Source organism: Pelophylax lessonae (genome assembly GCF_965119305.1).
Source record: "Pelophylax lessonae genome assembly, chromosome: 1".
Classification (NCBI taxonomy): Eukaryota; Metazoa; Chordata; class Amphibia; order Anura; family Ranidae; genus Pelophylax; species Pelophylax lessonae.
In genome coordinates, this window is record NC_138768.1 from 224,015,975 (window position 1) to 224,042,959 (window position 26,985).

The following is a 26,985-nucleotide window of genomic DNA, read 5'->3' on the forward strand; positions in this document are numbered from 1 at the left end:
AATGACCGGCAGAGGGCAAACGGACCTGCTTAAGGTAAGCAAGGACTGTCCATGTTCGGGTGATATAGAATGCACATAATTGCAACCAATCTAAGATTTAAGGAAGAATATGGTATATCACAAATCTAAATATACACATAAAAAGGGTGGCCACCCGACATGTAAACAGTTGCTGATTCCCTGTGGAGATCTCAGGGACTGTTCGGCACTTCCATAGTCATAGGGACAGAGAGTCCAATCATGTGATGGGGGTGGTGTATGTATCACCCGGTAGGTATGGGACACGGACAAGATCTTACTGGATCTACAGTTGGCGGGGGCAATGAAGTATTGATGGGACTTCAGTCTCAGCCCGTGGTGCACGGAGGGAGCAGGCCAATCCGGAACTGGGGAGGTATTACCACAGCAAAGATAGGGATACAGGATATACCTGTCTTAAAGTGTGTGTAGTGATACTGATCAGGGATGGGGCCCACCTAGTCAGAGGAAAAAGGGTTTAATAGCGGTGATCCATCCATAATCCTGGGTCAGTCCATCAAGGATAAGTAACATACAGTGTCTGTGTGTGGGGATCGTATCGCTCACCTTACCTCTCTGATTGACTCAAATGTGGGATGAAGAAGTCCAGTACCTCTGATCAGTCATCTACTCACAGTGGATGGTGTGTCTCCTCTTGTCCCTTGCAGTGGGATGCTCACCCTGGCCGGTGCTCAGACCTCCGGAAGTGCAGCCGGGAAGCTCTCTCACTCCGATGCTCTGTATCAGGCAGTAAGATGCCGCCGCTCCTGCGGCGCTGCTTGCTTCTGGCGTCCCACGTGGGTGTGCCGTGCTGGCCTTGCTGGTCCTCTAGAAGGTAGGTAAGCTTCCTACTGTGCCTGTCAGGTGCTGGCGTCGACCAGTTGACTAGTTTCGCGTGCCCTGCGCACGCTTCTTCAGAACTTAAACTCCACTCCTTCTTCGCCAGATGAATATAAGCCAAACTAGGCAAATGGGTCTCTTGCATAAAGAAAAATACCAGCATCAAACTTGCTGAGCAAAAATATTGCCATGTTACGAGCACTTACTGATTTCATGCTGGCGACCATCAAACGCCACCTTCAAAGGAGTGAAGAAGGTCATCAGGATGATTGCTTACCCCCCCCCCCCCTCTCTACTTGCAGACCATACATACTTCAATTTTCCTTGTGATTCCATAGAAATCACTGACTCCTTACCAGAAGAATCCTCACCCTTAACCTCAGAAAACACCTCAAATGCATTTGACAGCTCCATCCTCCCTGGTTCAGGAGACATGACAACCTTCCTCCTCCACCTCTTCCCTGTTTCCAATTTAGCCTTTAACCATTTCATATCCTCATTTGACAATCCAGATGGCAGATCCCTCACCCCCAGGACATCCAAAGCCAAAACTCCCCCATCATTCACACCTCTCCCCACATCATTCACCCCAACTTCCACATTATTCCATTATTCACCTTGCATTCTGCACCAGCCACTCTCATTTCCTTGCCCTTCCCAAATCCCCCCCCACCATCATTTAATCCATCACTCACTCCAATCCTCTGTGTCTGCTGGCCTTCAGCTGCACTTTGCACTTCTGCCACACCGAGGAAGAGGGTTTTGTGCAACCATACCTGCTGGCCCAGCACCCTCCAATACCTTTACTACTCTAGTAGAAACAACAGTTGCAGACACAGACTTGACATCCACACTTTCTGACACTGACTGGGGAACCACAGACTGAGAGGACACTGACACCTCAGACGACAAAGATTCTGACAGGACAGAGACACTTGGATCCCCTGGCACAACCTCTGCCAATCCACCAGGCTCTTCCCTATCCAGATGGAAGAATTTTTCCACTAAATCAGGCTTTATGTGCAAAGGCTTGGGGTACTGGCTATAAGGATTACCAACCTTATGACACAAATTACATTTAATGATCTTACAATCCCTTGCCAGATGCCCCAGTTCATGATACAAAGAGCCCTTCTGTGCTGGACAAGAAGAGGAGAAATGTCCTTTGGCTCCGCATTTTTGACACAGCTTAGGTTGGCCAGGGTAAGATGCTAAGCCTATCCCTACCAAAAAAGACAAAGGAGGGCAAATGCTAGATTACATTCCCACACACTCTCAACCTCATTGACACTGACCACCCACCTGTCCATATTCCTCTATCATCCACAATCTTTTTTAAGGGACACAACCTTTCACCAAACCTCCTTAACCAAACCCATAAATCCTCATTCCATAGACTCATTCCTAGTCAGAATTGTCATGTTTTTAATTAAAGGTTATCGTGAAATAACCTTGGGGACGAGCCCGTTCTAGTCTAGCTGACCCCTATATACATGCTCATACCGTTCCCAAAAAAGATCCATTGACTCTGGACGCACAAATGTCAAATTGTATTCATAGGAACCTCCCGGACTGGTGGTGCATAAATATCCCCGCCTTAAATCCCATGACTAGTATCCTATTCAAAACCACCCTTCTGATAGGTAAAATACCTCCTCCTTCCCACCTGAGCTGTACCACATTCCTGCATGTAATGGAAGATGGTGCGTTAGGTGAAAGTCCCACAACTGGCTCCCTTTCAGCATCAGCATGACTTTGTCCCGACACAGCCCTAGCATATCTCCTACCTGGGACAGATGATACAGAATTAAAGGGTTTAGGCACAGTTAATGGCTTCATAGGAACCTCTGCAATCAGGTTTGGTAAATTACCCACCACCTGATCCTCCCTCCTCCCCTCCAGCACAGCAGTCCCACTCACCATACTCCCAGAAGTACCACAATTATGAGATGTCTTGTTATTAGGCAAACTCTTCTGTTTAGAAAAAATACCAGCTGTCTCAGCGTCTGTGCGGCACTCCTGCTCCGTAGTTTTGATGTCCATGCGGTACTCCTGCTCTGCAGTTTTAGTGTCCATGTGGCACTCCTGCTCCTTGCTCTCACAGCCAGCAGAAACGTCTTTGTCTCAATTCCCACCATCTCCTGAATTCCTAGCCGAATGCAAGGATCTGTTGGCAGATGCAATCTCTTTCTCTGTAACAGCAATCACAGGAAAGGCTTCCACACACTGAGAGAGATTCTCAACAAGCACTCCTTCACCAGCATTTTCCTGAACTGAAACAGTTCCAGTACATTGACCATTTGCAGACACTGTAGCACTGCCGCTATCTTGAGTAAACTTAACAAATGAAAACTTTTCCTCAACTTTCCCACTTACAGGCTGAGATGAAATTCTCCTCCTCCTCTTCATCTGACGAGTCGGTGAAAAATCCAAACTTCCTGCCACTTAAGGGAGATTCCATTTCCGCAATGGCTTGCAGCATTCCGCCATTTTCCTCAACCTCCTCCTGAGATGGCCTGGGCTGCTGGGGAGGGAGTGGGGCAGATACTGACTCAGACACAGCAGAACCTGAGACAGGGGTAGTACTGGGGCCACCATGTGAAGCCACTTCCTATCCCCCATTCATACTGTCGCTGTTGCTCAGGCATCCACCCTCTGCCTGGCACTCATACAGGCACTTTCATTTATCTGTTGGAATCTTTCCTTATTCTCATACTTTTCCTTGAACATACCGCTGCTCTTCTTCAGAGAGGCAACCAACTTCTCCTGCTCTTTCAATGCCTCCTCCAGAGGCTCCATCTTGGAGTCTTCCTTCTTACTGCTCCCGGTCTTGCAATGCAGATATTTAATTTTCCTGAAATCTGCTTTCAGGACAGCAAGTTTCTGTTCCTCCTTAGTATTACGGTGAAGTTTATTTACCACTCTGTCCTGGAAGGCTAGTAAGGACTCCCCTTGCATAGGGAAAAGCCCAGGATCCATTGCAGCATGTGGTGTAGGCCTTAGTTCCTCTGAAGAGCCCTTACTTTCGTCTTCCCCAACCGGCTGCATGATGGTTGGGGAGAAGCCAATAGGACAGGCCCCAGGCTTGATGTTTCCTCCAGCTGAGACCACAGTAGAGTGAGCCAGCAGCACCACCTGGTGGAGAAACTGATGTGACTAGCTCAGTGGTCTCTGTCAAGCAATAAGGAATGACCACAGGAAACCCAAGTGAGGGTTCTGTGCCCTGTAATGTACTTTTGGATAAGAAACTTACAGGTGTAGCACCCACTTGTGTACATTGTTGGGTAGTGTAGATAGAGGCTTGTTAGAAGCCTGGGCGTGAGTCATAAAAAAAACAAAAAGCATAGCGCCTCTAAGTGTTATCAGTTTAATTAAAAGGGTAAGGCAGCTACAGGAAAACTGCTCACATTTAAAACAGTATAAAATAGCTCATCTGTTAGGTGGTCTGCAGGAACACAGCGGTCCACGGCTGGATGTTTGTGGCTCCAAGAGGTGGTGCAGGGGATGGTGAAGGAGGGAGATGTCTGGAGGGCCAAGAGGCCAGATAGTAGGATGGCCAGCGGCTTCAGGAAGGTGTTCTGTTCCTCAGGGAGACACCTGGTGAGCTGAGAGACCGTTTGGTAGGATGGCTGGCGGCTTCAGAAGGGCGCCCTGCTCCTCAGTACATCTGGTGCCGACAGATAGGGGAGCCCAGCGTGACAGATCCAGCAGCCAATCGCACAACGCGTTTCCGAGCATGCGCAGTAGCCTCACAGGGCGTGCGCGCTCCTTTCTCACCTGCACTTGAGAAAGGAGCGCGCACGCCCTGTGAGGCTACAGCACACGCTCAGAAACACGTTGTGCGATTGGCTGCTGGATCTGTTACGCTGGGCTCCCCTATCTGTCGGCGCCGGATGTACTGAGGGGCAGGGTGCCCTTATGAAGCCGCTAGCCATCCTACCAAATGGTCTCTCGGCTCACCAGGTGTCTCCCTGAGGAACAGAACACCTTCCTGAAGCCGCTGGCCATCCTACTATCTGGTCTCTTGGCCCTCCAGACATCTCCCTCCTTCACCATCCCCTGCACCACCTCTCGGAGCCACAAACATCCAGCCATGGACCCCTGTGTTCCTGCAGACCACCTAACAGATGAGCTATTTTATACTGTTTTAAATGTGAGCAGTTTTCCTGTACCTGCCTTACCCTTTTAATTAAACTGATAACACTTAGAAGCGCTCTGCTTTTTGTTTGTTTTTTCCACTTTCAGAGCTGACTTCTCTCTGCAGCTGAGCTGGCCCTGAGTGTCATCTATTTCAGCCATCAACTACACCAGACTAATGACTATACATTAACTGCATACCCCTTGATGCTATATAGGTATGTGTGATGCACCAACTCCTATCCTGCTTATTTTTGGGTGTGAGTCAGAAGGTGTACTTTAGATCAGATAACTTGCAAAGGTGTATAATGAAAACCAAAAGAGGCTCACATACACTAGCAGCGCTGAATAAAAAGACCCTAGTTAAGTGTGCAGAAATGATGCATCTAATATTGATCCTCAAGGATGCAAACAAATGTCCATTTTGAGTGAGTGATACACACAAATGCTGTATACTGTTGAAAAGTTCATATAGTATACTTGATCCTGGAATGAGAACCTATAGACCACCAGTGATGTTCACTGCCGAGATGGACCACCGTCACCACACCTCCAAACGTGTCCCCTAGGTAGTAAAAACTCACCAAAACCCTGGGAAAAAGGCCGCATTGAGAAGGATTTGATTCCAAATGTGGTATACGGATCACAGGTAAATGATCTCCGGTTTCACCAATAGCTGATACTTGCATAAGAACTTCAACGTGACATAAACAGCAATATAATCCTCGGAACATGAGAGGAAAAAAAGGGGAGGACCAATCGTGTAATTCCATAAAATACACTTTATTTAAAATTCCCAATCCCCCATGTAAATACACTCACAATGGGCACGCATCCATTATCTGTCACACAGAGTCGGTGTTCCGGAGCTCGGGTTCCCTTGGCTATTAAAGGTAGCGGTGAGTGACCGGCACACGACAGACTACTTATATATTCTACATGCTACTACCAAGTCGCATTTTTGTGAGTGTATTTACATGGGGGATTGGGAATTTTAAATAAAGTGTATTTTATGGAATTACACGATTGGTCCTCCCCTTTTTTTCCTCTCATGTTCCGAGGATTATATTGCTGTTTATGTCACGTTGAAGTTCTTATGCAAGTATCAGCTATTGGTGAAACCGGAGATCATTTACCTGTGATCCGTATACCACATTTGGAATCAAATCCTTCTCAAGGCGGCCTTTTTCCCATGTTTTGGTGAGTTTTTACTACCTAGGGGACACGTTTGGAGGTGTGGTGACGGTGGTCCATCTCGGCAGTGAACATCACTGGTGGTCTATAGGTTCTCATTCCAGGATCAAGTATACTATATGAACTTTTCAACAGTATACAGCATTTGTGTGTATCACTCACTCAAAATGGACATTTGTTTGCATCCTTGAGGATCAATATTAGATGCATCATTTCTGCACACTTAACTAGGGTCTTTTTATTCAGCGCTACTAGTGTATGTGAGCCTCTTTTGGTTTTCATTATACACCTTTGCAAGTTATCTGATCTTTATAGCGGCTGCTTTTTATGTATATGTTTTCTTGTTTTTTAGCGCTGGGTTGAGTGGGTGTTTTATTGCTTACTCCTATTATCTACTTTAGATCAGGCTCTGCATATTAGGCCTCTGGTACCTCCCCCTAATTCTAGAAGCTTGGAGAAGTTTCTAGAAAGTAGTGGACAGAGGCCAGGAGATGCTGATCTGAATATTTATGGGAATCTGGCCAATCCCCAGGCAGGAGGATTGCCAGGGTAGCTGAACCATATTAGTAAATTATGGTGCAGCACTACTGAACATATATATATATATATATATATATATATATATATATATATATATATATTACAATCCGATATTTTTTAAAACAGAGTGTCACCACAAAAACAAATATATTGTGCACAATAACTGCATAAAAAATATAAAAGTCTCTTATATATATTAATCCAACACGGTGTGCATCTAAATTCTTCTTTTAGAGATGAGATAGTGCCACCACCACCATTACAGGCTCTATTACAACTCCCACCAGTCCTTTTGGAGTGGATATCTTTCCCTCCTCCTTGTTGGATCTAATGCTCCCATCTGCTCCAATACTCCTCACACCAACCACATTGAATATAAATGCAACTCATAACCATTCATAATCAAGTCATTAACATTTTTTATTTAAAATGCTCCAATTAAAAACACTCACAAGAATTAGATTAATAAAACAGCATGTCTCAATGTCTCGTCAAAACGCTCAACATACCATTCGGCTGTCGGAGGCTGTTTGACGTCCCAAATTGGGCATTAAATCGATGTTCATATTCTTGTGTACAATTAGGAGTAGCTTTTTAAGGGTATGTGGAAATTGGTATTTGTGTTGCTGTTGTGTATTTGTGAAACATTTCTGAATGCTTTGGAATGGGCTGCTTGAGTAGATCTGTATGGAGCAATGTTACCTTTATTGAAATATTAAGGGCTGGTTCACACCATTCTGCTGTGGTATCACATGGTAAAGCATGTTATGTGCATCATTGTGCTGGGATGTCATTCATTTTCAATGCCACCTTAATGCACTAAGGCAATGCACCTGTGCTGCAGTGCACCACTATGCACTACCTTTGTGGGTAGGTAGCCCATTCAAAATTAAATGTAATGTAATGTAATATATTGCATCTTAACATTCACTAGATTTGGTAACTGCATACATAAGTGGTAACTGCAGGCTAAGTATATTTTCTGCAAGTACAGAAAAATACATCTTGCCTGTGTTGCAGTATTCTTGTAATTCCTGCGCACATAACTAATCACTCAAACAATGTTATCCACAAAACATTGTTATCCACATTCCTGCTATCTTTGAACTACTGAAGCAGTGCTAGCCAATGTACAAAGGCCTCTGAGACAAAAGAAAGGACTCCATAATGGCACAACATGTATGCTAACCCATGACTTTATCACACAAGTTATACATGACTGCTGGAAAACTTCACTTGGTATTACTAAAAAAATGAATGTTACTTTAAGAAAACAAAAACATTGCAGACACCAGTGAGTGCACTGTAATATAACAGTAGCAGCTGTCAGTATGTTTTACTTAGCCACAATGTCCGGAACTTTAGCACTTGCTAACAGTAATAGTTCTTGCCTGCTTCTGTCTGCATAACCCTTTTGCCCAGTGAGGCAGCCTATCTGAGTGATCAGTCAATAGGAATAAATCCTAAATATCTAGTTGTCACTTTTTAAAGAATGGCTTTAGGACTGATGGCATCTGACTTTCCTCAGATCCATTTAAGGTACAAATGGACAGCCAAGTGAGTAACCAATGGGATTTCCAGACTGAAAAAGTACAGGCAGACAGAAGAAGTGCCAATACACAGGAGCCAGAGAGGAACAGACAGAAACATAACTAGGGTGGCAGCCACAGAAACAGTACATGCAATGTAAGGTAATAAAGGACAGAAGGGCCTAGCCCAAACATAGGAACAGACAAAGGTTAAAGTGTGAGAGTTACAAACAGATGCACCACTGCTAGCTGGAGATAGCCACATGCTTAGAGCAGATGAGAAAGGTAAAAGAGGACAGAAACAAAAGAACAGGACAACCTTGACACAGTAAAACAAGTCAAACTTGTGACAGCTGTCTGGCACTGGTACCTGCATCACAAAAAGTAAAAGCAGGCACCAAAATTGTCATTCATCATCAGGGGGCACACCCCCTGACGAAGTCACGTGTTGACGAAACCGGTCGGAGGAGGAGCCTGCGGTTCGTCGTGCTGAGGCCAGCAAGGAGACACGGCGGCCATTTTATTGGTTGGAAACAAAGGTTCTGAGAGTATAGCTCCGAGACATGCTGTGATTTCTTCATGCAAACGTGAGTTGCCACTCTGCTTTTACTGAATAAACCTGTGAACGTACTTCACTATTGGAGTTGTCCCTCTTTTCCTTATGTTCACTTGTTCCGGTCGGAGCTGCTGAGGGAACACTGGGAATCGATACATGTCGATCTGGGCACTGATTTGATCACACAGGCTGTCTTTGATCCTTGTAATGGGGGTCATTGCAATTTGGTAAGAGGCCATTTATTATCTTGGTGGCGGTTCCTGCACTCGGGGCTTTTTCCAAGTTTGAAGTGGTGGACAGTTTCCCTTCTTTATTGGAGCACTCTCTGATGAACTTTTGTTTACTGCACTTTTGTATTTGATCCATTTGAACATTTGTATGGACTGTGGATTCAATTGTGTTAGCGCTGCACCAATCCCATTCTATATCATCTGGGCTTGAAGCACTTACAGTTTACAGATTAAAAGCAAAGGCCAATCCCTTCTCTGACACTGGATCACAGGTACCCACCTTGCCACATTCCTCATTGCAATAAACAAATATAAAAACTCGTAACCGGGGGTTAGTACCCCTTTTAGGAACCCCCCCCCCCCGGGTGGATATGGTGGGTGGGGCTAACTTAGTCCCATGTAAAAGAGCCTAAAGAGCCTGGGGCGCAGGGTGATGGGAAGAGGCTACCCCTAGTATTCTGCCATGTAAGCTTGTAGCCTTATGAAGTGAACCCTCTGGGCTGGGCCCAGGGAGTCTATAATAAGGACATCAGAAGGGTTGCTTGGCAATCCTATGTGAAGGTTGAAATTGAACTGTGCAGAGTTACTGATGTTGGGCCTAAAGAGGCGGAGGTGAATGGTATTTTGGTCAAGAACTGTACACTATGCTTCTGTTTCAGTAAAAATGGTAAAAAAAAGGTTAAACGCATAGACATTCCTTATTTCTGGAGATAGGCCTTGGGCTGGGAGAATGTAAGTGACCAAAGATGGCAGAGTTCTTCCACATTACAAGTGTGTGTGCCATATCTTGCTCCTGTGCAGAAAGACAGTGTGAAGGGCCTTTGGCCAGCATTGTCATTGCTGGAGGCAAATCAGGGCCCTGCTAACATGCTTGCATTATAGAAAATGGTGCCAGGCCTCTAACTTCACAGCTTAAACTTGAAAACTAGACCGCAGTCTATGTTCTGGGTGTCTTACGTTACTCTAGAACAGTGGCCTTTAGTGAGACTATGGCCATTGGGAGTAGAACAGATCCCAACATCAGTGGGAAAAAAGAATGCCCTATCTTTTGTGCCAGTGGGAGGAACTGTGCCCCATCGTTGGTGTCATTGGGAGGAATTAGTGCTCCGTCAATGGTATTGTTGGGCCCTAATGTTGGTGTCATTGGGAGGAATTGTACCCCATCGTTGATGTCATTGGAAGAAATTTTGCCCCTTCATTGGTGTCAGGGGAGAATTATACCTCATTGTTGGTAGCAGTGGATGAAATAGTGCCCCAAGGGCCAGCTAAAAGGAATCAAAGGTCTGCATTTGGCCCCCAGGCCACAGTTTGGAGACCGCCGCTCTAGAAGATGATTGAACTTTTATTTTCTAAAGTGAGCGCTCACAGGTTAGTTTAAAACACTTTCACAGCTTGCAGAGACATGTTGTAAAATCTGTCACTAGAATCACAGCATTTGACCATTGAGATTTCAGCATCTGCTCTAATCCCAGATATTCTCACAAATCAATCAATAGACAAATTACCTCCTGCTGCCTAAGGCTGCATTCACACCTGGGCGTAGTGTCTGAGCATTTTTCCGGTATTGTTTCATGCATTTTTATGCAAGATTTTGGCACCTTTTTAATAAAGGTTTTTGAACTTTCACTTTTTTTTTTTATTAGCCAATAGAGAACACTATCATCTGTTGCATCATGTGTTGTTAGGATTTTAGGGTTTTATTTCTTTTTTTATTATTATTATTTTTTTATTAATATTTTTTTTTGTTAGGGTAAGGGGCTAGAGTTAAGCTTGGGTTAGTGTTAGGATTAGGGGTTGGGGTTAGGATTAGGGGTTAATATTTTATTAATTCTCTTATTATTATTTTTTATTTATTTTGTAAAAAAAATCAAATAAAAATAATCAAAGATAAATAAATACAATAAATGAATACTATGTAATAATAACTAACTAATTACATAATTAATTAATTAAATAATTAAATCCCTTCACCCTCAGTCGTGTAAAATGATAGCACGCAACACCATAGAGTGCTCTTAAAGGGGCTGCTTACCAGACCATCATATGTATGGAGCATGTAACAGAAACCACAGAGGGGGAGAGCCAGTAATAGAAAGGGCAAACTTCTGTCCAAATCCTCTTATCAGCTATCCTCTTCTTCTCAAAGTGTCTGGACACGTTTATAATGGGGCTGCCTAAGCCCTCATAATGAGGAGAGCCACCATCAGAAAGACAATGAGGTAAAGATAGTGAAGCCCCATTTTGGTAGTAATACAAAGGTTTATTAAAATTCTGCTTACAAATGTGGTAAGACATCAAGCAGTAAAAAAATTAAAAGTAGTGCCTGCGGCTTGGAAAGCGTACCAGCGTCATAACGTCCAGCCTGACATATTTCATCTAATGGGATTTCCTCAGAGGCATGGACACAGGGACGCTGGTATGCATTAAATGGACGACAAACCGGAAATTACAAAAACTGGAAGTTGCCAACCGGAAGTGACGATAGTCGGAAGTGAAGTGATCATCTGGAACGCAAGCGATCATTCTATGCGTTCAAAGAAGCAGGAAGTGCCGAATGTCCGGCTTTTCACTTCACGAGAAGCGTGGAAGGGACAGTAATACAAACAATGTGATCCAACTGGCCATAGTAACTTAAGGTTAAGAACTATAAATATACAGTTAAAAATTAAATATACAATATCTTACAAAAATTGTGCCACCATTATTTTAAAAGGGAGACAAACATAAAAGAGGGAAGAAGGGATGAATACAATGAATTACATATATGTAAGAAAAAGGAGGGATAGTAGCGCTGCCTATAGAAAAGAACTTAATATGAAGTGTAGCAAAAAATGCTAGTAATTGCAAAACATATAAAGTGACTAATGCTTATAAATGGAACCAGTGTTGCAAAGTGATAAATATCAATAAAAATCAAATATTTTTATTGCCTTTGAGAGTCATGCTTGTAATGGTCAGCCTTGTAACGCCTCATGGGACTTGTAGTTTGGCAACAGCTGGAGGGCCGCCAGTTTGACACCTGTGCCCTAGACAGACCAACTGAAGCACAGCATGGCATCTTTTAGCCTGACTGCTTGCGTAGCCCCTTGAACACTTAGGGAGCACTGCTGCTGCAGAGGAGAATTGCGCAAAAGAGGACATGGAGGAAGAGGAGGAGGTGGTGGAGTAGCCAGATGTGGCAGAATCAGCACCAGCTTTTTGGAGGCATGGTGGCAAAACAAGCTCCTGAACCGAACCCTGCCCTGCATCCTTGCCAGCTGCCAGTAGAGTTACCCAGTGCTCCGTGAAAGAAATGTAACGTCCCTGTCCATGCCTGCTGGACCAAGAGTCAGCAGTGATGTGCACCTTCCTGCTGACCGCTTTGTCCAACAAGGCCAAAACACTACCTTCCACATGACGGTAGAGAGCCGGAATGGCTTTACGTGAAAAGTAATGCCTTTTTGGAACCTGCCACTGTGGTGCAGCACATTCCACAAATTTGCGAAAGGGAGCCAAGTCTACCAGCTGAAAAGGCAGCAACTGTAATGCTAGCAATTTGGTCAAGCTAGCATTAAGACGCTGAGCATGTGGATGGCTGGGACAGTATTTCTTTCCATGGTGCAGAAACTGGGGTTGTGAAATTTGCCTGCTGCTCAAATCAAGCAGTGGTGTACTGCTAGCAGATTGGGTGCAAGTCTCTGTGCCACTCATTGCTATACCATCATGTGCCACTCATTGCTATACCATTGCTATACCATCATACCAACGGACTGCATGGCCGGTCGTCATATGCCTTGTCAAGTATGTGGTGCACAAGTGGCTGGTGTTCTGGCAGTGCTTGATCCGCTTTAGACAAATGCTGCAAACAGCAACGCTGCTGTCTACTGCACAGGTGCTGAAAAAAGCCCATACTAATGAACTTATTGGAGTCCGTGGGGATTTTGCAGCACCCTGCACCTGTGGAGCTCTGTGCTGTTGGCTACTGCTATGACGGCCCACGGAGCACATCTTGCCTGGTTGGAGTTGTGCATCCTCCTCTTCCTCCCCCTCCCCCTCTATTCTGTCAGGCACCCAAGTACAGTCAGTGACCTCATCATCCCCTCCCTCCTCATCACTGGAGCACACTTGGCAATATGCTTTAGCTGTGGCAACATGACTGCTGGTCTCTTGTCCGTCATTGTCACATCCTCTCTCCTCCGAGGACGCCTCCCCACCTGGATAGGCTGGGACCTGTGGTGACAACCGTCCAGTACAGGGGAAGAAAATATTTTCTTGAAGTGCCAGAGAGCGAAGCCACCAAACCAGGGCCCCCCTTGTTCTCTGGCTCAACATGATCAGATTGTCCAGAGACTGGGGATTCTTGTTCCACTTCACCAGAATCTCCTTTTGCAGAGATCTTGTGTAGAACTGTGCAAATGGAACCGCCTCAAAGGTACACACCATCAGGCCCAGCACCTGCATGCAAGTCCAAAGAGATGACTGTCTGATGGACAGCAGAAGCTGAATCGCCTCCTGCAACTTCTGAAGTATTGCCAGAGGGAGAAACACTACAGAGTCAGTCCCAAATATTCCAGGCTTGTGGACGGGACCAAAGCAAACTTCTGAAAATTCAGAATCCAATCTTAATCCCTCAGTGTTTGCAGAGTGATCTCCAAATTGGCCAACAGAGCAGTTGAAGACTCTGCTCACAAAAGAAGATCGTCCAAGTACCCCAGTAATGCTGGAAACGGGGCCAGTTCTTTTGTAAAGACCAGAGGAGCAGAGGCTAAACCAAAGGGTAAAGCCACAAATTGATAATGCTCCTCGCCCACAGCAAATCGGAGGAAGAGCTGATGGGCGATACAAATGCGGATGTGAAGTTAAGCATCCTTGATATTGATGAATGCGAGTAAGTCCCTCTGATGTAGGGATGCTTCCACCTTGCGAATGGACTCCATTCAAAACTTCTGTACCCACAGTTCCGCACCTTGAGGTCCAGAATTGGACGCACCTTGCCCTCCTTCCTGGGAACCGTAAAAAGGTTTGAATAGAAACCTTGAAAGCGTTCTGACATCGGAACCGGGACAATCACTCCTTGAGACAACAAGTCTTGCACTGCCCCATAGAGATCCTGTAAGCGATCTGGGGATATGATCGAAATTCGAACTTGTAGTCGGATGGAACGACTTTGTGGACCCACTTGTCCTGAATTAGAAAGGTCCACGGGTCCGGAAAACAGTGAAGATGTCCCCCCACCCCTGATACGGGCGAGGGCGCCCGTTCATGTGGAAGTGTTTTTGTCTGCAGGCCTGGCAGACCCTGCACATGGTTTGCTCTGTGAGGCCTTTGATGATGTCGTCCAAGGAAGCTCCAAACAGGCGATATCCCACGAATGGAAGTTCGGACAAGGCCTTCTTAGAAGTCTGGTCTGCGGACCAAACCTTTAGTCAGATAATGCGCCACAGGAACACCACAGAGACAGACAGTCTAGAAAGCAAGGGAATGGCATCCAAATAAAGAGGTGTCACAGACGAACTGTAGCCCTTGGACCAATTGATCCGCCAGCTCCACAAACTCAGGAGGGAGCTATTTCTCCTCAGAGTCCTGGTGTAAAACGTTTGCCCATTCAGTCATGGCTTGTGACACCAGGGTGATTGTAAACACCGGCCTAAGAGCCGACCCAGCCACAGTGAACATGGCGTTTCAAGGCCTCTGACCTCCTATCAGCCGGATCAGAGAAGACCGGAGACTCTTCTACCAGTATTACTGTGGCTTTATTCAACCTGGAAACTAAAGAGTCCACTACAGGAGTTACCATCAATTTTTTAAGGAGGGACTCCTCATAAGGGTATCTTATTGCAAAACGCTTAGGGATTGCAAAGGTGCGTTTTGGGGACCCCCACTATTTTGAGAAAATTTCTTCAAAGAAGGCGAGAAAGGGGAACACTCTTTCCTCTTTGGAGGACCTGTGGGTGCCAAAGGTGACCTGCGCCTCTGATGCTGCATTAGTTGAATCTTCAATATGTAAGGTTTCCCGCACCGATACAATTTAGTGCATCCACTAGCACCTTTTCATGTGCGACTAGAGGAACAGAGGAATCATCCTCACTATCTGAGCACGGGGGGGGGGGGGGGTGCGTGGATGCAGACCTCGAAGGGTAACTGGCATCCACAGTGGCCGAATCAGACCCTGGATCTGAAGAGACAGAGGAAGCAGGTGAAGGCAGGGATGCTTTTTTTGTAATCCGTTTGCACAGGACCAAATCCACTTTGGACACCAAGAACTCCAGGACCACCATCAGTGCAGCCAGTTGTGGGGCCCCAGAGGGCCCGGTAGCCTCTGAGAGTGGATCAGGTAGTGCAGCATGTTTCAGTGACTACATTAATGAAGAGGGGAATCTGCACCACAAGAGTAAAAACACACTGTAAGGGACACCCCACCGCGCTGTCTGCACCACCAGGCCTGAGCACAGCACTACCGCTGTATAGCAGCAAGAAGAAGAGGGAGCCCTAGGCACTCACCACCACCAGTCAGCTCACAGTAAGCTTCTGCATACCGCACAGCGATCAGTAAAAGGCATGTATGGCTATTAGCACTAGAGGCAGAGGTTTCCCACCACCGAATCACTGCCCACTTGAGCTCCAAAAACAAGGCTGCCGCTATTTTCAATGGGAAACTATAGGCAAATGCCTGCCGAGGCTACACAAACATGGCCGCCGATCTGTAGCAAACCAAGCTACAAGAAAATGGCGGCCTCACAGCTCACAGGGGGGGGGGGTCCTAAGGACGGAATACATGGTCCCAACAGGGAGGGAGGCCCAGACAGGCACCCCCACCAGGCCCATCCCCCTCAAGGAGCGATTGTTTTGGGCGCCAGCAGGGCGCTCCCCCCCCAACCCCATCGCCTGTGCCTCACCCCAATTCACCTAAGAAAGGTATGTCCGCCCCGGGGGGGGGGGGGGGGGGTTGAGCAGATGGGGACACAGGCCGCAATAGACTACCAAGATGGAGGGAGGGGAGGTGCGATTGGAAAGGAGGGGAACCGGGGTTTCCGAACCATCCCAGGGAGGAGCCCACGTCCACCCCAATACTTGCCAGGGGTAGAGGGGGGACAGCTACTTACCACACCAGGAACAGGGTGGGCACTGCTCCGGACAGGACACCGCTCCATCGTAATGTGGGTGCTGTCGGCCAGGAGGAAACACTGTGACTCAGGCCGAAGCCAGTTTGTATGCGCCCTCGGGAGACCTTTAACTCGCAGGCCAGCCACTGTCCAGTGGGGCTATGTCGCGGCGACCTAGCGCGGGGCTGCGGTCTGCACGTGCTCGCTGACCGGACAGGGGGGACCCTAAGGATTTAGATTATCCAGTTTGTCGCCCCGTCTGGCAGTTAATAGTTGGTTCTCACAGGAACAAAATAATAAAAGGAGGAAAAAATTCCAATGAAACAGAAAAAATTGCTAAGACCAGATATCCCAGCAAGGAACTAGGTCCTTACTCCTGACTAGGCAGAAAAAAACGGAATACATATAGCAGGAAGTTGGAGTATATCCCCAGGGACTGCTCCATAGGGGTGCTCAAGCTTTTCTTTGCCTAGGGCCCTACTCCTGTAGGGCGCAGTATAACCTACGGTCATGAAGATGAAGAGCTGTGTCCATCAATGAACGAAAGAGAAAAATATTTTTGTTATTTGCAATATACCAACAGCTGTCTGAACACAAATGCAGACACTGAGCAATGACAAAGAGTAATGCTTAGGCAGAGCCAGAAATCAGTGGCCTCTCTTGAATACAGATCTCACCTTTTGTCAGCAGCCATGTGTCCCAGTCCTCAAGCACAGGGTGATTATTACTGGAGGAGTAGCAGGGGAGTACTGACATGATAAGTAGATAATAAGTACAAGGGACCCTCCTTTACACAGAAACTTTTGTAACTATATTACAGGTATTTATATAATACCAACAATTTATGCAGCATTTTACATACTGTACATTTATATTATTCCCTGCCACAAAAGGCTTACAAGGTCATTATATCAATACTAGACCCAATATGGAAAGGAACCCATTAACCAACCAACATGTCTTTGGAATGTGGTAGGACACCCACGCAAGGGCAGGGAGAACATACAAACTCAATGCAGCTGGCTTCCTGGCTGAGATTCAAACTGGGTATCCCAGTGCTGCAATGCAGAAGTGTTCGCCACCAAGCCACAGTGCTGACCATATTTTGCCCTGAATAGGCAAGGCGATAGTGTCTATATCAAGACAAACATTTCAAACTCTTGTATTTGCTCTTTCAAGGACATATATTTTAGTTTATTCACCATACAACGTGAGAATTAAGGCTACTAGCAGGACACACATTGGGGACTAAACAAGTTCAAGCAGCTATCAATTACAATCAAATTTGATAGTGATTTCTTTTAGCAAGAAATGTATTCTGTACAAAGTGTAACAAAGAATAACAAAAACATACTCAGCATAAAGTTTGGCAATAATAAAATCCAGCACCTGGTCAAAGATGTGGAATACATAATATAACTCCACAGGGTGATAATAACAAATTACCACAGGGCTAAAAGGGACTAATGTGCTCATTAGGCATGACAAGGCACTTAGTAAAATATATTCCCCATGAACCATCCTTCATTGCATCATAGTATGCCCATAATACATAGAAGTCATTGGTAGCTTTAATTTTAGAACAAATCCATTTTTCTGACAGTACAAAGTCTTTTAAAACATCCGAAAGTCCTCTAATTACCCGATGAAACCTCTCACACAACCATTGCCAAGTCTTTATATGTAAAGCGTGATATTGCAATAAATTTGATGTGCAAGTTTCTGTGAGATAAATACATGCTTCTAGCCTTATTTCAGTAAAAAGATTTTATTTTTAAATTTTGGATGGAGTGGAGAAGAGTTGAAATTTATGTAAAATTTTTATTTTAGTTCTTGACCCCACCTGGGAGGTTTCACTTCACTTCCTGTCCCTGTGATGCCCATGCAAGTAATGGGGGTTGCCATTGTCACCAGTAGTGACGGGCCAAACACCCCCAGGTTCGGTTCGCACCAGCACACTGCGAACAGAGTAAAAGTTAGTTTGAACAAACAAACTAAATTGAAGTCTATGGGACTCGAACGTCAAAAATCAAACGGCCTCATTTTGAAGGCTTAAATGCAAGTTATTGCCCCAAAAAAGTGTATGGTGGTCCAGGTCCTGACCTGGGGAACATGTAGCAATGAAAAAAGTTTTTAAAATGTATCGTTTTTAAAGGAGCAGTGATTTACTGATTTTAATGAGGCTTAAAGTGAAACTATAAAAATGAAAAATTCCTTCAAATATCGTGCCTGGGGGGGTCCCCTGAATGTGCCTGTAAAGTAGTGCATCTCTACGACATTTCTAAAGGAAAAAATGTCATATACAAATATACTGTACAGGTCGTAGAGGGTGGGTCCTTGAAGGACGCTATATTTCCCCTCTGTTTGGGCTCTGGGCCCTTTAAGGGAGCAAAAGGGGTTAACTCATTGATCAGAGGAAGTGGGTTTAAGAAGGACAGGAAGTTGTAGATTGGGTGTGGTGGAGCATAGAGGAGACTGTGGATGGTGAATGTGGACTTTTGTACAGCCGAGAAGGTGCATGTCAGTGTGCTGACTGGGAGCCTATTGCCAGGAGAAGCTACCCTCTTCAAAAGTTGGGACTGTTTGACTGCAAAAGCAGCTCTGAACTCTTCAAGTCGGTGAGACTGTCTTTTCCTTGTTGTGTTTCTTTTGCTGCTATGAAGCCTGTTTAAGTTAATAAACATTTCTTTGGTTGCAACGCCTGTGTCCTGCGATCCAGCTGATCCCCCCAAACATTACAAGTGGTGCTCGGATGCGGGCAGGACTGAGTAAAAGGCACAAGAAGAAAAAAAAAAAATTTTTTTTTTTTTTTTTGCATTGGACTGAAACTGACATTTAAAGGGACAGTACACTTGACTTATGTCCTGGGTTAAAGCCGCACTAAAAGCTGAAACAATGGAGGAGCTAATTAAACAGTTATCCCTGGCTAATATGCAAGCGCAAACTCGTCATGAGGAAGCTAATCAGCGCTTAGCAACCCAGCTGGAGGTACAACAAGCTCACCACAAAGAGGCTCTGGCTCAGCAACAAGAAAGTACTCACCTGTTGGTAACCCAGCTGGCCGCCCAGCAAGGAGCTATACAGACTCAGGTGAAGGCCTTACAAGAGGTAGTACAGCACCTTTCCCAGAGTCATGAACAGGCAGCGGTTACCCCTAGCAAACAGGTGACGGTGAGGGCCAGTCATTTCCTGCAGAAGCTGTCTCTGAGTGATGATGTAGAGGCATTCCTTGCTACGTTTGAGAGGACGGCAGAGAGAGAAGGGTGGCCCCAGGACCAGTGGGCCGGTCTCATTGCTCCTTTCCTCACCGGAGATCCTCAAAAGGCCTACTTTGATCTACCACCTGAAGAAGCGAAAGTCTATGAACGATTAAAGGCAGAAATTTTGGCTCGTCTGGGGGTAACTACGGCTGTTCGGGCCCAACGAGTGCACCAGTGGAAATATTGTCCAGACCGGCCACCAAGGTCCCAAATGCATGACTTGGTGCAACTGGTAAAAAAATGGCTGCAGCCCGAGGTGTTGTCTGGCCTCCAAATTGTGGAACGAGTTGTGTTGGACCGATACCTGAGGTCCCTGCCAGACGACCTTCAACGATGGGTCAGCCATGGAGACCCCACAACAGTGAACCACCTTGTTGAGATGGTGGAACGATATACGGTAGTGGAGGATCTTCTTGGCCCTACCAAGCGCCAAGGCCCCAGCATGTCTCGGCCGGTTCGGCCAACTGCAGCCGCTCGGATGGAAATCCCACGGAACCCTGGAGCACCAATTCCACAAGGCCAGGAGTCACTCCTTGTGCCTTCTCAGAGGCCTGTTCCTGCTCGGAAAGTGGGGGATATACAATGTTGGCGGTGTCATTCCTGGGGCCATACCCGGGCACACTGCCCACTGCAAGAAGAGCCCATGGAATGCGGGGTCCTCCAAAAGGGGTCTTTTTATGCCCATAAAGTATGCACAACACATCTGGATCTTGGTGAGGGGAAGTTCGAGTGTGAAGTTCGAGTAAACCACCTTCCTGCCAGGGCTTTGTTGGACTCAGGAAGCATGGTGACCCTGGTTCATCCTAGAGTCATTGGGAGAATCGGCCCAGTAAGCAAAACTTTACGGGTCGTGTGCATTCACGGAGACACTAGAGAGTACCCTCTCATCTTGGTGTCCATCTCCACGGCATGTGGCACTGGTACTCAAGAGGTGGGGGTGGTGGAAAACTTAGTGCATGATGTGATCATAGGACGAGACTGTCCGTTGTTTGCAAAACTGTGGGAACAAGGACAACCATATGAATGGCCCAGAGACTGGGGAGAAACGTCCTCTGTTCCTGCTGTTGAGGAAAGTAATCCTGAACTGCCAAATTTTGTGAAGGTTGAACTGGATAAAAGTAATGTTGAAACTGTTGAGGATGCCAAAATACATGGTCCACAGACCAACCTGAATACTGAGGGGGGGGAACCTTCTCCTCTTCAGGTGATGCTGGGGGAAGAGGAGGAGGAAGTGGCCTCTACCCCTGCTCTACCAGATTTGGGTGTTACCCAGGGGGCATTTGGTACTGCTCAGATGCAGGACCCCACTTTGGCCCGGGCACGGGAACAGGTTGTGGTAGTAAATGGAGTTCCACAAGAGCCAGGGGCAAATGAGCGATGGCCACACTTTGCAGTATGCAATGAATTGCTTTATCGGGTTAACCAAATAAGAGGAGATGTGGTAGACCAATTATTGGTACCCCAACAATATAGACGGAAGGTTCTTGACCTGGCCCATAACGATGTTTTAGGGGGACACCTAGGAGTGGAGAAGACAGAAGCACGAATCACCGACCGGTTTTACTGGCCAGGTCTGAAAGCGGAGGTAAAGAAATACTGTGCCTCCTGTCCCACCTGTCAGTTAACCGCTCCGGTGACTCACTTCCGTAGCCCTTTGGTCCCTCTGCCTATAATTGAGGTCCCATTTGAAAGGATAGCGATGGATATAGTGGGTCCATTGGTAAAGTCTGCTCGAGGTCACTCCTATATACTGGTGATCCTTGACTATGCCACCAGATATCCAGAGGCGCTACCCCTGCGGAATACCTCCTCTAAGACTATTGCTCGGGAGTTATTCCAATTGTTCACACGAACTGGATTTCCTAAGGAAATCCTCACGGACCAGGGCACTCCGTTTATGTCGAGGGTTATGGCCGATGTGTGCAAGCTGTTTCGGATTAAACAGCTGCGCACATCAGTATACCATCCCCAAACAGACGGCTTGGTAGAGCGCTTTAATAAGACTCTGAAGTCAATGCTCAAGAGAGTGGTACAAAGAGATGGGAAAGACTGGGACTGCCTGTTACCAGCTCTCCTATTTGCTATTCGGGAAGTGCCTCAGGCCTCCACGGGGTTTTCACCCTTTGAGTTGGTGTATGGGCGGAGACCTCGTGGATTGCTTGATTTTGTTAAAGAGGAATGGGAAAGTGAACCTATTCAGCATAAGAGTGTTCTTGAATATGTCTCCCAAATGCAGGAAAGGATCATGAGTGTGATGCCCCTGGTCAAGGAACATTTGCAAACAGCCCAGGAGGCTCAACGGAGGGTATATAATCGGGCCGCTAGAATAAGGCACTTCCAAGTGGGGGATCGAGTGGCGATACTGATTCCCACTGTGGAAAGTAAGTTCTTGGCCAGATGGCAAGGTCCCTTTGAAATTGTGGAAAAAATAGGGGAGGTAAATTATAGAGTCCACCAACCAGGCAAGAGGAAGCCGTATCAAATATATCACGTAAACTTGTTAAAGCCCTGGATGGACAGGGAACCGGTGACCTCCCTGGCTGGTGTAAGACTTGAACCTCAGGTTGGTGTGGAGAGTGTCCAAGTAGCAAATACACTGTCTAAAATCCAAAGTCAGCAAGCAAAGGAGTTCTTGCAGAGAAATAAAGAAAAATTTTCAGACTTGCCAGGTTTTTTTCTACGGTTATCGAGCATGATGTTATCACGGAACCAGGGGTCAAAGTTTGTGTCCGGCCGTACCGTATCCCGGAAGCTCAGAGAAAGGCCGTTTCAGAGGAAGTAAAGAAGATGTTAGACCTGGATGTTATTGAAGAATCGCAGAGTGAGTGGTCAAGCCCAATTGTGTTGGTACCAAAGCCCAATGGGACTCTGCGGTTCTGCAATGATTTCCGTAAACTTAATGAAGTTTCAAAGTTTGATGCCTACCCTATGCCCCGGGTGGATGAGCTTATCGAGAGACTAGGCCCAGCCAGGTATATCACCACCTTAGACCTTACTAAGGGGTATTGGCAAATCCCCCTGACTAAGGCTGCCAGAGAGAAAACTGCTTTTTCTACCCCAGAGGGGAGTTTTCAGTACAAAAGAATGCCTTTTGGACTACAAACTGCTCCAGCCACCTTCCAGCGAGCAATGGATAGGGTTTTACGACCTCATCGAGAGTATGCCTCCGTATTTTTGGATGACATAGTCATTTTTAGCAGAGACTGGGAATCACACTTGCCTAAAGTCCAGGCAGTGCTGGACTCCCTTTCGAAGGAGGGGTTCACAGTGAATCCAGAAAAATGTGCGTTGGGAATGGAGGAGGTGAAATACCTGGGGTATATCGTAGGTAGAGGGCTGGTAAAACCTCAGGTCAACAAGGTAGAGGCGATACAGAACTGGCCCCGCCCCCTAACAAAGAAGCAGGTACGTGCATTCCTGGGCATAGTGGGATACTACAGGAGGTTTGTACCCAACTTTGCCACATTGGCGGCTCCACTGACCGATCTGACTAAGGGTCGGAAGTCGGTCATGATTGAGTGGAATGCAGACGCTGAAAGGGCTTTTTTGGAGCTTAAGTCAGCACTGTGCCAACACCCTGTCCTGATAGCGCCAAACTTTTCAAGAGAATTCATTGTCCAGACTGACGCTTCAGATACAGGGTTAGGAGCAGTCCTGTCACAGGTTGTTCAGGGTGAGGAGCACCCGGTAGTCTTCCTCAGTAGGAAGCTGACACCAGCGGAGAAAAACTATGCGATAGTTGAGCGAGAGTGTTTGGCCATTAAGTGGGCCTTAGAATCCCTCAGGTATTATCTCTTGGGGAGGAAATTTAGGCTGATTTCGGACCATGCTCCTTTAACATGGATGAGACAAAGTAAAGGGACTAATGCCAGGATTACTCGTTGGTTCCTGGCACTCCAGGAATTTAAATTTGTAGTGGAGCACAGGCCCGGGAGACAGCATCAAAATGCAGATGCCCTCTCTCGAGCCCATTGTCTTAGCTCCACTGTTGCCTCCACCTCCTTGGCGTTGGGGCAGAGGGGGGGGATATGTACAGGTCGTAGAGGGTGGGTCCTTGAAGGACGCTATATTTCCCCTCTGTTTGGGCTCTGGGCCCTTTAAGGGAGCAAAAGGGGTTAACTCATTGATCAGAGGAAGTGGGTTTAAGAAGGACAGGAAGTTGTAGATTGGGTGTGGTGGAGCATAGAGGAGACTGTGGATGGTGAATGTGGACTTTTGTACAGCCGAGAAGGTGCATGTCAGTGTGCTGACTGGGAGCCTATTGCCAGGAGAAGCTACCCTCTTCAAAAGTTGGGACTGTTTGACTGCAAAAGCAGCTCTGAACTCTTCAAGTCGGTGAGACTGTCTTTTCCTTGTTGTGTTTCTTTTGCTGCTATGAAGCCTGTTTAAGTTAATAAACATTTCTTTGGTTGCAACGCCTGTGTCCTGCGATCCAGCTGATCCCCCCCAAACATTACAATACATACAAATTTCAAATGGCATGTACTTGTCATACAGGTGCAGAAAAATTGGGCCTTGGTTGTTGGTGGTGCCTGAACACCGTAACCCCTCGCAGTTACTCTTGCTGGGCGCAGGAACAGGCCCTGCTGCTAAAAATTCCATACAAATTTTGAAATCCCTACTCTCTGAATTCTATCTTTTAGCCAATTTTCTATCCAATTACAAACCGATTTTTCCAAGCCAGTAGACTTTACCTTACACATTAGCCCTGTGTGGGGAACTGTGTCAAACGCTTTTGCAAAATCCAAGTATACTACGTCCACAGCCACCCCTCTGTCCAAGGTTTTACTTACCTCCTCATAAAAAGAAATCAGGTTTGTTTGACAACTTCTGACTTTCATGAATCCATGCTATCGGTTGCTTAAAATATTTTTTTGCAGCAAGAACTCATCTATGTGGTCTTTTTTTAAACTCTCCAATATCTTCCCGACTATACTGTAGAAATTAAACTAACAGGTCTATAGTTACTTGGCAAAGACTTTGATCCCTTTTTAAATATAGGCACCACATTGGCCCTACGCCAATCTAGTGGTACTATTCCAGTCCTTAACGAGTCCCTAAAAATGAGAAACAAAGGCTTAGAAATTACAGCGCTCAATTCTTTTAGGATGCGTGGGTAGATGCCATCTGGTCCAGGTGCTTTATCCACCCTTATTCTGTCTAAATATTTCTGGACCATATCACTTTTGAGCCCTTGTGGATCATTTGGGGCCGTGTCAATACCGTCCTCATTATGGTCATGAGCTCCCCATGCTCCTTTGTTACATAGTTACATAGTAGGTGAGGTTGAATAAAGACAATAGTCCATCCAGTTCAACCTGTGTAGGTGTGTGTGGCTGTAATCATCTCACATAGCCCTGAATGTTCTGATCCTTGAGATGCACGTCCAATAGTCTTTTGAAAGCCACCATACTACCCGCAGAAACCACCTCTTGTGGTAGAGAATTCCACAATCTTGTAGCCCTAACAGTAAAGAACCCCCCACGTTGCCTGAGGTTAAAACGCTTCTCCTCTAATCGCATTGTATGCCCCCGAGTCCTCATGCAATCCCTTCAACTGAACAGCTTTTTTTCTAAGCTGAGATCCCCATTGAGATATTTAAAAATTGCTATCATGTCCCCCCTCAGGCGTCTCTTCTCCAGGGAGAATAAATCAAGCGATTGTAGACGCTCTTCATAATTAAGGTCCTCCAATCCCCTAATTAGTTTAGTTGACCTTCTCTGGACTTTCTCCAGCTCCAACACATCCCTTTTGAGGACTGGCGACCAGAACTGGACAGAATACTCCAGATGTGGTCGGACCAGAGTTTTATAAAGTGGAAGGATTATAGTCTTATCTCTGGAATACATCCCTTTCTTTATACATGCTAATATTCTGCTAGCTTTGGCAGCTGCCGCTTGACATTGCATGCTGTTGCCTAGTCTATCATCAACCAAGACTCCCAGATCCTTCTCCATTTTTGATTCCCCCAAGGGTTCCCCTCCTAACGTGTATTGTGGTTTTATGTTTCTAGTCCCCAAGTGCAAAACCTTACACTTCTCTATGTTAAACCTCATTTGCCAAGTCGTTGCCCACTCCGTTATTTTGTCCAGGTCATCCTGTAGGATATCTGCTTCATGCTGTGCAGTTATTGCCCTGCCCAATTTTGTGTCATCTGCAAAAACTGATATTGAACTACTGACCCCAACCTCAATGCTGTTTATGAATAAATTGAACAAGGTTGGTCCCAGGACTGAGCCTTGGGGGACCCCGTTTACAACCTCAGACCAGTCTGAGTATGCGCTGTTTATTACCACCCTTTGGACACGCCCTTTTAGCCAGTTCCGTATCCAAAAGCAAACCCTGCTGTCGATACCTGCAGACCTTATTTTATAAATTAAGCACTTATGGGGAACTGTATCAAACGCCTTAGCGAAATCTAGGTACACCACATCCACTGGTCTGCCCCTACCTAGCTCACAGCTCACCTCCTCGTAGAATGCTAATAGATTGGTTTGACAAGAACGCCCATTTGTAAACCCGTGCTGGTTATTACTGATGATGCTTTTGTCTTTAGCAAACTCTACGATATAGTCCCTTATCATCCCCTCCAGAAGTTTACATACTATCGATGTCAAACTGACAGGCCTATAATTTCCCGGGACATGCCTCTGACCCTTTTTGAATATCGGAATCACGTTAGCTTTCCTCCAATCTCCTGGTACATCTCCTGTCCTAATACTGTCCGCAAAGATCAGGAACAGTGGTCTGGATATAACCTTACTGAGTTCCTTGAGTACTCTCGGATGTACGCCATCCGGGCCTGGTGATTTGTTTGTGTTAAGTTTATCCAGCCTTTCCCTTATTTCACCCTCTGTTAGCCATAGTGGCAAGTCCTGTGTATTACTACTAACCAAACAGTCATGGTCAGTGTACCCCTCCGTTTCCTGTGTAAATACTGACGAGAAAAAAGCATTCAGCACGGTTGCTTTTTCAGTGTCCTCTGTAACCATCCTCCCATCATCGCTAATTATGTGTGCAATATGCTCTGCCCTAGTTTTTTTGCTGTTGATATACTTATTGTCTCTCAAAGTCTATTTTAGCCATCTTGATTTCGTGTTTACACTTCTTATTTGCCTCCTTGTATTGGTCGAAAGCCAATACTGTGCCTTCTGATTTATATTTCCTGAAGGCCAATTTTTTTCCCCTAATAAGATTTTTAACGCTACGGTTTAGCCAGCCAGGTTTGGCCTTGTCTCTTCTAAATTTATTTCCCATAGGAATGCACTGCAAGATGGCTTTGCTTAATATGTTCCTAAAGCATTCCCATTTTTCCTCTGTGGTCAGGGATCCTAGGGTTCGGTCCCAGTTTACCCTTTCCATCAATGAGTACAATTTTGGAAAGTCTGACCTTCTGAAGTTAAGGGTTCTTATGTTCCCCACTTGCCTTGTTCTATTGTTATTTACACTAAATGTGATCATCCTGTGATCGCTAGAGCCCAGGTTGTCCTGGACTCCAACCTCCGAGATTATGTCTGGGTCATTAGTGATCAATAGATCCAGGATTGCGTTTTCTCTAGTAGGAGAATCCACCAGCTGTGACATGTAATTACCCTGTAA